This window comes from Myotis brandtii, unplaced genomic scaffold (genome assembly GCF_000412655.1).
Source record: "Myotis brandtii unplaced genomic scaffold, ASM41265v1 scaffold193, whole genome shotgun sequence".
Taxonomy (NCBI): domain Eukaryota; kingdom Metazoa; phylum Chordata; class Mammalia; order Chiroptera; family Vespertilionidae; genus Myotis; species Myotis brandtii.
In genome coordinates, this window is record NW_005357191.1 from 1,616,917 (window position 1) to 1,626,306 (window position 9,390).

At 50.0% G+C, this 9,390-nt stretch overlaps 1 pseudogene; it reads left to right on the forward strand.

Annotated features, from left to right (window-relative positions):
- Positions 1-4,764: 4,764 nt before the first annotated feature.
- LOC102259388 lies at positions 4,765-5,740 on the forward strand (annotated as a pseudogene).
- Positions 5,741-9,390: the final 3,650 nt, after the last annotated feature.

The following is a 9,390-nucleotide window of genomic DNA, read 5'->3' on the forward strand; positions in this document are numbered from 1 at the left end:
TCCTGCACGTACCCTACTGGGGATCAAGCCCGCAACCCAGGCATGTGCCCTTGACTGGGACCCTTCAGTCTGCAGGCTGACACTCTAACCACTGAGCAACCCAGCTAGGGCCATACTGCTTATTTTAAAAGACTCCCAAATTAGACCTACCCTAAAAGGGAAGCTCCTCCTGACTGAGGGGACCGAACACTAAGAATAAAGAAAGAGTTGGGATTTGGGGGTATGAGTGAAGAGGGCTGTTGAGGAGGGCCCTGCAGCAGGCTGGTCAGGCTGGTGGCCATGTAGGCACAGGATGGTGTGTACTAACTGGAACCAGTTTAGTTGCAAGTATCAGAAATCAAACTCAATGTGGAGCAGCATTTACTCAGTCACTTATGAAAAGTCTGGGGTTGGTCTAACCATAGGCACAAGTGAATCTAGGAGGTCAAATGATATCATTAGAGCTGAGCTTCCTCTGGTCCCCTCTCAGCATTGCTCTCTTCTCAGTCGCCTTCACTCATTCGCAGGGAGGCTCTCCTCATATGGTGCAAGGTGACCCCCTGCAGACCCAGGGAGCACATTCTGTTCTCTCAGAATCCCAGAGGGTGCAGCAGGACAGAAGGACTTTCCGCTTCATATTCTGAGTCTCATTGGTTTGTGTCATGTCATGAGTTCACCACTGAGCCAAATGCTGCGATCAACTGAATTAGGTGCTCTGACTGGCCAGACCTGACCTCATGTTCACCCTTGGAGGCAGACACGAGTCCCCTTGATCCAACCCCATGGATTGAGAATGAAGGGTGTATATAATAAAAAATGAATATTTTTTCTTTGTTCCTGGTTCCTGGAACCTTGGCATCTGTGGAGTGATAGAGTGTCTTTTGTATGCTAAGGGGAGGAGGTGCGGGGGGCCCCCAGTAGCTTAGGATGGGGGCTGATTGCCAGAAAGAACAAAGCTTGATTAGAGGATTGAAACTTTCAGAATCTCCAACCCCCAGCCTTCAGGGAGATTAATGTAATGGCCAATGATTTCCTCAATCATGTCTATGAATTGGAACCTCCATAAGATCCCAAAGTAACAGGGTTTGGAGAGCTCCCTGGCTGATGAACACATAGAGGTGCTGGGGAGGAGGTGCGCCTGGAGAGAGCATGGACACTCATCTCCTCTCTGCCTTATCCTATGCATCTCTTCCACTTGGCCGTTTCCAAGTTATCCTATATAATAATAAAAAAAAACACATGTAAATTGACCGTCCCTTCGCTATGCTCACCAGCCAATCAGGGTGAATATGCAAATTAACCCAACAAAGATGGTGGGTTAATTTGCATACACAGGTGCCGGCCAGAGAGCAGAAGTGGGAGAGCCGGCAGCTTGGGGGGACGTGGCTCCCTCAGTTGCTCCCAGCATGGGGAGCACCAGGAATGCTGGGAATCGTAGTTCTGGTGGCAGATGGATCTCCTAGACCAGCGGTTCTCAACCTGTGGGTCGGGCCCCCTTTGGGGGTCGAACAACCCTTTCACAGGGGTCGCCTAAGATCATCGGAAAACACATATATAATTACATATTGTTTTTGTGATTAATCACTATGCTTTAATTATGTTCAATTTGTAACAATGAAAATACATCCTGCATATCAGATATTTACATGACGATTCATAACAGTAGCAAAATTACAGTTATGAAGTAGCAACGAAAATAATTTTATGGTTGGGGGTCACCACAACATGAGGAACTGTATTAAAGGGTCGCGGCATTAGGAAGGTTGAGAACCACTGTCCTAGACACTAGAGCAAAGTGAGCCTGGAGCAAGTTACTGTTGCAGTGGGGGATGGAGGGAAAGCAAAGATGACAGACATAAGTAAAATCAGAATGTTTAGGAAAAATTAAAGGGAAGATATCCTAAGACTTCCAGGAAATCTCCAGCAATGAAGCAAAGAAAAAAAATGCCTCTATTATTCTGTGAGCAACAAACCAAACTGAGTTGGGGTCTCAGACTATTCGCTCATATGATTGCAAAGACAGACAGAAACTCCCGGATTGGAGAGAGCTCCCCTGAGGGCTCCCAGATTGGAGAGGGTGCAGGTTGGGCTGAGGCCCCCCCACCCCACCCCTCCCCCCCCTGTGCACGAATCTTCGTGCACCGGGCCCCTAGTATCTTTTATAACAGTAAGTAAAGTATTTTCCTGAGTCCTATGAGTCATTCTAGCAAAATATTGAACCTGAAGAGAGGGGTTGTGGGACAGAAGTGCAAGTAACCTGGGGATCTGCTACTTGTGACTGGCATTTGAAGTGGAGCACACATGTGGGACTGAGCCCTTAGCCTGTGGCGTCCGTGCTATTGCCAGGTCATTAGTGTCAGAATTAAATTGGATTATAGGACACCCAGTTGGTGTCAGAATTGGTTGGTGTCCAGAGAATTGAAGAATTTGTTGTTGACGTGAAAAAAAAAAGCAGCCGTAACAGAGGGTTTTCCCCGGGACACCTACAAGCACAGGGATGTAGCTCTGGATGGGCAATAGCAGATGCACTTGGAGCCATTTTCCCAGCACCATCCTGGGGGCAGGTGGCTCCAGGGACACGTCCAAGGGCAGCTCAGGCTGAGAGTCAATCAGGGTGCTTTGGGCTGCAAGTAACAGGAGCCCTGACTTAAACTGGCTCACCTGAGGAGGAAACCACAGGAAAGGAGTGCCAGGCAGGCTCTGCTGCATGGGTTTTGTTTCCAGGATTTCTTTGGTCAGTGACACATAGGTGCCGGCAGTAGCTGGAACAACATGTATTCCTGCTCCCAATGGGTGGGGCGACAGCATTTTCTCAACTGTAGAGCACAAATCCTCACCTTCAGCCCACTGTGGTGAGGTGCCCAGCTGCCCCTGAGCAAGTCGGGTCAACAAGGAAATGCCAAGGCTGAGTGGGGTAAGCCAGGACCCTGGTGGAGAAGGGGATAGGGTTACTTTATTGCTCACACTGACGTCAGGGAGGAAGGGGTGCATGTAAAGGGGATGGGTGTAAAGGGGGGTGAGTTCTGGGTGGGCATAGTCAATGCAGAGCTGCCGTCCCCTGATACTGCCCTGACCTCCTCACCTTCCCTGCTCTCTTCTCCTTCCCTGCCTCTTCTTCTGTTTCTCTCCATTTTACACTCTCTCCCCGCCACTGGGCTTTCCACTTCCTGTTTCCTCTTTGCCCTCTCCTGCGTTCAGACGCCACTCCACACACCTGCTCCGTGAGCTAATTTTAATCCTATATATTTTCGACCTAGCATTGGCTATATGGGTTTAGGCAGGTGACCATACCTCTTTAAGCCTTGAGTTTCTTATCTTTAAAGTGGGGGAATCAATATTGATCTCACACGGTAACTGGGAACATTTAAAGTCATATTTATGGGTTCTGATGCTGGCCAAGATGAAGTAAGACCATTACAATGATCTGTCCCTCTGACCACCATAAGAACTCCGGATAAGGCAAAGTAAGTCGCCGAGGACTCTGACATGCTGGCAATGGCAGGCAGATGGAAGAGAAGGGCCAACGCTTGAAGAATGACCCAGAATGGAGGCAACATTCCTAGTTTCTCTTTTCTTCTCTGAAGCTACTTCGGAAACCTGTGCCATTCAGCATGGCCCCAGGCCCCACCTGAATTCCTGGACAGAGCCTCTGGCTTCCTGGGCGCTCCACGTACCCGGAAATCCAGGCGTGGTCTGAAGTGGAAGGTGGGTGTGTCGTCTTGTGGGACTGAGCCCTTAACCTGTGGGATCTGACACTATCTGCAGGAAGGCAGTGTCAGAATTGAATTAAATTGTAGGACACCTCGCTGGTGCCACAGAAAATTGCTTGTTGTGGGGAAAAACCTCCACAGAACTGGCGACCAGAAGTATGAGAAGTAAAGTGCTCCGTGGACACTCACAGGAAGACACTCATAGTGGGAAAGAACTGAGTTTCTCCCTCAGAGGAAGGGAAAATGTGGGTGCTTCTTTTTTTTTTAAATATATTTTATTGATCTTCCACAGAGAGGAAGGGAGAGGGATAGAGAGTTAGAAACATCGATGAGAGAGAAACATCGATCAGCTGCCTCCTGCACACTCCCCACTGGGAATGTGCCCACAACCAAGGTACACGCCCTTGACCAGAATCAAACCTGGGACCCCTGAGTCCACAGGCTGATGCTCTATCCACTGAGCCAAACCGGCTAGGGCATGGGTGCTTCTTTTACAGGGAGGTTCGCTTAGTCCAGCCCACCTGTCAGCTGGGTGCTACCATTGACCCCAGTGGATGTGCATGGAACAGAAGAGTCTGCAACTGAGCCCTCCTTGAACTTATGATCGCCAAAATTGTGAGAGAAAAGAAAATGACTGTTTTAGGAAGCCACTTAGTTTGGGGTAATGTCTTAGGCAGCGATAGCTAACTGGAACACATTATCTTAACGGAAACCGGAAACCTGCGGCATTGGCTTTGGGATGGGTCGATGGGTGGGAGCTTGAGGGGCCTTTAGGAGCCTGTTGATAAGCAGCTGAGGGGCCGATGGGTGGATGCTCTTGGAGGCTGGAGAGAAGCGGGCCCTGCTGTGCGGTGGCAGGAGGTTTGTCAGCGCGTCGCCTGTGGAAGGTAGAAATGGTGCTCAATGAACCTGTCAATCTGGTGGGAGAATCCTGGCAAGAACTGAGGAAGTGCCAACTGACCTTTTTCTACCTGCCTGTAATGAAACAAGAGATTAAGGAAAAAACCTACAGTACAGCTCTCGCCAGGCGTCCTCGTGAGAGTGACATCGTCTGTAAACCCTGCGTGGCCATCCCTGACGCACTGCCGCGATGCCCAGGGGAGACAGGGCAACTGGAAGTCCAACTACTTCTTTAAGATCATCCAACTTCTGGATGGTTATCCAAAATGCTGCATCGTGGGAGCAGACAATGTGGACTCCAAGCAGATGCAGCAGATCCGCATGTCCCTCCGCGGGAAGGCTGTGGTGCTGACGGGCAAGAACACCATGAGGCACAAGGCCATCCGAGGACACCTGGGAAACAGCCCCGCTCTGGAGAAGCTGCTGCCTCAGATCCGGGTGAATGTGGGCTTTGTGTTCACCAGGGAGGACCTCCCTGAGATCCGGGACCTGCTGCTGGCCAGTAAGGTGCCAGCTGCTGCCAGGGCTGGTGCCATTGCCCCGTGTGAAGCCACTGTGCCTGCCCAGAACACTGGTCTGGGGCCAGAGAAGACCTCCTTCTTCCAGGCTCTGGGCATCACCACTAAAATCTCCAGGGGCTCCACTGAAATCCTGAGTGATGTCCAGCTGTTAAGACTGGAGACAAAGTGGGAGCCAGCGAAGCCACACTGCTGAACATGCCGAACACCTCCCCCTTCTCCTTGGGGCTGATTGTCCAGCAGGTGTTTGACAATGGCAGCATCTACAGCCCGGAAGTGCTTGACATCACAGAGGAAACTGCATTCCCGCTTCCTGGAGGGTGTCCGCAGTGGCCAGCCTATGCCTTCAGATTGGCTACCCAACTGTTGCGTCAGTGCCCCATTCTATCATCAATGGGTACACGCGCGTTCTGGCTTTGTCTGTGGAGACTGATTACACCTTCCCACTTGCTGAAAGGGTCAAGGCCTTCTTGGCTGGCCCATCTGCTGTTGTGGCTGCTGCCCCTGTGCCCGCCACCACTGCTGCTCCTGCTGCTGCTGCAGCCCAGCCAAGGTTGAGGCAAAGGAAGAGTCGGAGGAGTCGGACGAGGATATGGGATTTGGTCTCTTTGATTAATTACCAAAAAGCAACCAGCTCAGCCAGCTCTATTTGAGAAACAAGGAAATAAAGGCTTACTTCTCTTAAAAAAACAACAACAAAACTTACAGTACAGTTTTGATAAGAATTTTTAAAGCTAGGACTACCTAGGCTTGAACAATAAAAACTTTCAACCCTAATCTTTGCCAGCAGAACATTCTCCAGGTGAGGGCACATATCTGAAATACTAAGGAGGGTTTAAGGGGACACCTAGTAGGCTTCCATGATCTCTGCAAAACAGGAGGATCTCTAAGAATCTCAGGAGCGTGTCTCCCTGATTCTTTTAAACGAGGTCAATAGGCTTCGAAGAATCCTGGGAACCTTCCCCACAGATTCCCATTCTCTGCCAAGATATGGAAAGGGCTGATTCAGAAAGAACACGTGTGGCTTCTGTCTACTGAAGTGGCTGCAATCGGACCTCCAGCCCTGCACATCCACACACTTTACACAGATGGGCGAGGAGGCTGCTGGGGGGAATTGCTGTCTGGAGACGTGGCCCAGAATTAGCAGTTGGTGCAGCATCTCAGGAGAAGCCTGGGACCCCCTTGCTATGCACAATCTCCAATTCTAAATGTTTGCTGGCAATGAAGTAGATTGTAACCATCACGCAGGCTGGGCTAAGGGGGTCTGGGGTGTGGTCCCCACTGCGCCTGGGTGGTGGGGCCTTTGGCACTGTGCTCTGCAGAGCTCAGGCTGCTGTTTTCTCAGCCCGGGGACTGTGGACCACTGCACCAGCACCAGCTGGGGACGCGTGTTGTCAGTGTGTCTCCCAGGCACACCCCGGGTCCCTGAGCCTGAGTCCTAGGGGTGGGGTCTGGGACCCTGCGTCTGCCAGAGTGCCATAGCCCTGAGTCCTTTAAAACTGCTGGATTGGAGACCCTGACCAAGGTCCACGGTGGATCCCCGAGGAACCCAGGCATCCAGAGCTGTTTAGCCCCAATCAGTGTCATGTTTGGGACTTACATCTACTTACCTAGCTCTACCCATGTGGAGGGTGGGAGCATGGAGATCCATGGCAGACAGAGCCATCTGGATCTTATGAAGACGACTCCAGCCATGGCATTGTTTGCTTACGCCCTGCAGTAGCGGTACGTACACTCACAGTGCAGTTCTGGGTCCTCTTACAGCCTCAGGCCAATGCTGTTAGGATCCTTCCACATTTCTGCTGTCATTCTCCATCATTGCGCTGGCCTCTGCTCAAATGTCACTTTCTCAGGAAGGCTTTCTCTGACCAGCCCCTCCCACCCTATACTCTCTTCCCTCCCTACTTAATTTTCCTTCCTGGCCCTTAGCTGCTTTCACATTCTGGCATCATATTATAGGATGGTTTGTCCCTTGTGGTATCCCCAGGGGGCAATGTCTAGCTATCAGTGCTAAAGAACTATCTGTGGGATGAATGAATGAATGAATGAATGACTCCTCAACAGTTATTTCTGCCTCAGGGCCTTTGCATGGGTTGCTGTCTTTGCCTAGAATGATCTTCCCCTAGTTAAACCCACAGTTGGCTCCTTGTCATTCAGGTCCCATCAAGTGTCCTTACATCATAGAGGCCTTTCTGGTCTCCCTGATAACCCGTCCCTCAGACTTCCCTTATCACCTGCTTTATTTTATTTTTCTTTAACTTGAGATGTTCTTTACATAACATAAAATTTCACATAACATAAGAGTCACTATTTTACAGTGTTTTTGTGTATATTCACAAAGTTGTGCAACTATCACCACTATCAAATTCCATAACATTCTGTCACTCAAAAAAATCCCCCCAAAACCCATGCTCATTAGCGGTTGCTCTTCATCCCCCTTCCCCCAGTCCTCATTATCCACTAATCTACTTCTTTTCTCTCTGGATTTGCCTGTTCTGGACATCCTATATAATAAAAGTCCAGCGACCGAAACGGTGGAACGACCAGAATGACCAGAGACCAGAACGAGCACGGCCCCTCCCCCCACTGCCCCCCTCCCCCAGGGAGCGGTTAGAGGCAATCACCCAGGCAGGTGAGTGGTCAGGGGTGATCAGGCAGGCAGGCAGAGCTGGTTAGGGGCAATGAGGCAGGCAGGCAAGTGGTTGGGGCAATGAGGCAGGTAGAGGCGGTTAGGGGCGATTAGGCAGGCAGGCAGAATGGTTAGGGGCGATCAGGCAGGTGGGCAGAGGCAGTTAGGGGCAATCAGGCAGGCAGGCAAGTGGTTAGGGGTGATGAGGCAGGCAGGCAAAGGCGGTTAGGGGTGATCAGGCAGGCAGGCAGGGTGATTAGGGGCGATCAGGCAGGCAGGAGAGCAGTTAGGAGCTAGCGGTCCCGGATTGCGAGACGGATGTCCAACTGCCAGTTTAGGCCTGATCTCACCTGGGGCTTGGAGGGGCGTCAGAGGGCTGTGGCACCGGGCCTCTAGTTTCATATTAATGGAACCATACGGTATGTGGCCATTTGTGTCTGGCTCCTGTCACTGTTTTCAAGATCCATCCATGCTGTAGCACGTGCCAGTGCTTCCATTTTTTATGGCTGAATAACATACCATTGTGTGGACAGGTCACAGGTTGTTCACCCATTTGTCCGTTGCTGGGCATCTGAGGTGTTTTTACTCTTTGGCTATTATGAATATTGCTGCTATGAACATTAACATACGAGTTCTTGTGTAGAGGTCTGTTTTCACTTCCCATGGGTGTACACCCAGGACAATTACTGGGTCATATGGTAATGTTTTGTTTACTTTTTTTGAAAGCTTTTATAACTTTCTGAAGTAATTACTGAGCTTACTTGTTTACTGATTGTATCTGCTGGCAGGGACTAGCAGTGATGGCGAACCTTTTGAGCTCGGCGTGTCAGCATTTTGAAAAACCCTAACTTAACTCTGGTGCCGTGTCACATATAGAAATTTTTTGATATTTGCAGCCATAGTAAAACAAAAACTTGTGTTTTTTATATTTATTTTATATATTTAAATGCCATTTAACAAAGAAAAATCAACCAAAAAAATGAGTTTGCGTGTCACCTCTGACACGCGTGTCATAGGTTCTCCATCACTGGACTAGGGTGAAATGAATAAAGCACTTGCCTCAGGTACTACATTTAAGAAGGCTGCTCCAAACCTCAGTCATCAGCACAAATAATATTTTTATGCAATATTTTTAAAGATCAAAGACAGGATCACTCAAAGTGCTGGAGTCTGAGGCAAAAGGAAAAATTTAATCCCGTCTTTATTGAAAATGTTGACATTTTGGGTGGCTCTGTGGCACAAAGGATTGCGCACTGGACTTCTAAAATGTTGATATTTTCGCATTAGTTTTGATTTAAAAATTCGCATTAGGTATTATTAACCCCGATGACTGAGTTTTTGGTACCCTCATGCATTTCACGGGGGAGGCAGGTGCCTTCGTGGCCCCCGTCCCGCAGTGTAAGCGTCACGGTGCTTTATCTCTGGCATGGGCTGGCATGGGCTGGCATGGGCTGGCATGGGCTGGCATGGGCTGGCTCCCGGGAAGTGCAGGTCTGACTGGAGAAAAGGGTTGCCTGTGAGCAGGAGTGTACGGTCAGCTTTGACTCTAGGGTGAGCCCTCAAACTGAGACCACAGCCCCTCTGACGCCCCTCAAAGCCCCCGGCCAGAGGGGCTGAAGTTAGACCTCAGGGAGTTGTGTGACCGGCGCTGCTT